General features: G+C 39.5%; 1 non-coding gene across 1 annotated transcript; it reads left to right on the top strand.

Annotated features, from left to right (window-relative positions):
* The first annotated feature begins 1,279 nt into the window (after positions 1 to 1,279).
* LOC114895098 lies at positions 1,280 to 1,394 on the top strand. The gene has a single exon (XR_003793408.1). It is a non-coding gene; the product is annotated as a U5 spliceosomal RNA (small nuclear RNA).
* Positions 1,395 to 2,352: the final 958 nt, after the last annotated feature.

The following is a 2,352-nucleotide window of genomic DNA, read 5'->3' as shown; positions in this document are numbered from 1 at the left end:
CTGAGATGAAATGCTCTTCTGTGAAAATGTGATAACCTATTTGGAAATGACTATCTTCAAATAGGTTGATTCCTCTGCACAGGAGTAGCACCACAAATATGCTTTCTGGGTCATAGTTTCGGAAAAAGTAAAGTTTGCAGTAACTATTGTCAAGTTGACAAGTTTACGCTTGAAAGATATAATGCACACCTGAGCCCCCCAAGGCAAGTCTCAAGTCAAGTTCTTTAACTTCATCAAATACCCTCCCTTTGCTCCCCTTCATCCCTCCAGGCAGGGCTTCCATTTCATCTTATTACCCTTCTTCCCGAAGGAAAGAAATCCAAAATCAATTTATAAAAGCAAAAACTTTCATCCACCATCCATTTCTAAATAAAGAAAGAATACTGAAGCAAAACAAACTCATCACAATCACTCTCTTGGATTTCTAAAGCCAAACCCTCTAAATGTGGAAAAGATATAGTCAGTGACGAGGACATGGTAGATTCTGGCTTTTATTTAGAAGGTCGGTTAAGCCCATTTCCAAATAGGCATCTTGGTGTCTTTATATGCAGAGGGCTTGTTTTCTCTATATTTGGGCAAAGCCCTTTGGAGTAACTGAAAACCACCACCTCTGAGGATGAACTGTGATGTAGACCAGAGAAATCTTAGCTGAGGTAACTGAGGCCAGAGATCCACAATGAGACTGTACTGTACTGCTTCATTTTTCAAACTTACACATTTTCCTAAACCCTTTTCGGTGGGTGATTTATGTTCAGTTGATTTTGCTACAGGCCTGGAATGTTTACACAAAGGCTTAATAGACATTTACTTTGGAAGTTACATTGTGAGATAGAATCAAGAAATTGGCCCATTGCCGGAGTCAGAATGGGAGGCCACCTGGAAGTTAATGATCACTTTGTAAAGACCAGAGGCATGTAACAGAAGGTTCCAGAAGAGTGAAGACTTCATGTAATAACCACATTGCACTCAGACATACACCACTGGAATGACTGAGGAGAAACCCAAGTTCCACAGAGGCATCCACAGATAGAAATATCCAGGATTACAATCACTGGACACCTTAATACTTTAATATCATATTTTGTAATGCATCTTACAGTTCATATATGCTTTTATGTAACATCTAAATTAATGCTCTCCAAAAGATACCGTAACCCCAAATGCCAAATAGTCTGCCTTAAGTATTTGATTCATGCAGAATTTACCTTTGAGGCACATAAAAAAGAATTATGGCCCTCACTTTACAGATGTGGAAACTGAGATTCAGAAAGCCACTTGCATACTCTGGTTTCTCTTCAGTTCGTATAACTCTTTCACCTTTTACTAAAGATTTCCGTGGAGAGAAACAATTCTGAGTCTTTACCCAATCTTTTGAGGCTTGCTCTCGCAAGGCTTACAAATGTGTACGAAAAGCAGACAATCGTTTATCTCATTAAGGCGCCTTGCTGTTGCTAATTTCCTCCACTCACTTGAAGTGCTTATCTTCAGAATACCTAATCTTTCATACGTGCATTCTCACTTTATGATCTTTGTTCTTTTCCCCTGGTGTTTTTTCCTCTTGTCCTGCCTTGGCATCCTGGAATTCCCTGGCTGTCCAGTGGTTAGGACTCGGTGCTTTCACTGCCGTGGCCTGGGTTCAATCCCTGGTTGGGAACTAAAATCCTACAAGTCATGCAGCGCAGCCAAAAAAAAAAGAAAGCCACTTTCTCTAGATTACAAGATGTCTAACTGGTAAAAATCACAGTCCCTTAGTAACATCACCGTGTTTCCATAGCTCTTTTGATTAAGCTATTAGTTTTTTCTATGATTCAACCAAGCCCACATACAGCATTCACATTACTGGGCTGAGCATACAGAGGATAAAAGTAATATGTATAAAGTTGAAGGACAGGAAGAACTACTGCATAGGGTTAGAAGTCAGAACAGCGGCTCCCTCTGGTTTAAGAGGGGTAGGTATTGATAGGAACGGGTGAGCTTTATGGAGGAATAGAAATGTTCTCTATCTTGATCCAGGTGGTGGTTAGACAGGTATATAGAGACATAGAAATTCAACAACTATAGCCTTCAAATTTTGTATTTTACTGTATCCAAACTATGCCTCAATCATACCCCCTTAAAATAAGGGGTAGAGAATGAGGGCTTGATAATGGTGTCATATGTTCTAGAATAGAAGGACAAGAACAGAATAAATAGTCCTTACCCTGGAAGAGCTTATTTATCAGACCAAAAATAGAAAATGCAGAGATTTCCTCTTCAGAACAACTGAATGTCAAGGACTGCACAGGTATAGGTTTCTACACTTGCTTATGCTGATACTTGTATGTTTCTACACTCTTTTCTATAGAACCTCCT

The sequence above is a fragment of the Monodon monoceros genome, unplaced genomic scaffold (assembly GCF_005190385.1).
Source record: "Monodon monoceros isolate NGI ecotype Baffin Bay Population unplaced genomic scaffold, NGI_Narwhal_1 Super_Scaffold_13, whole genome shotgun sequence".
NCBI lineage: Eukaryota > Metazoa > Chordata > Mammalia > Artiodactyla > Monodontidae > Monodon > Monodon monoceros.
This window is presented reverse-complemented; position numbering and strand designations above follow the sequence as displayed.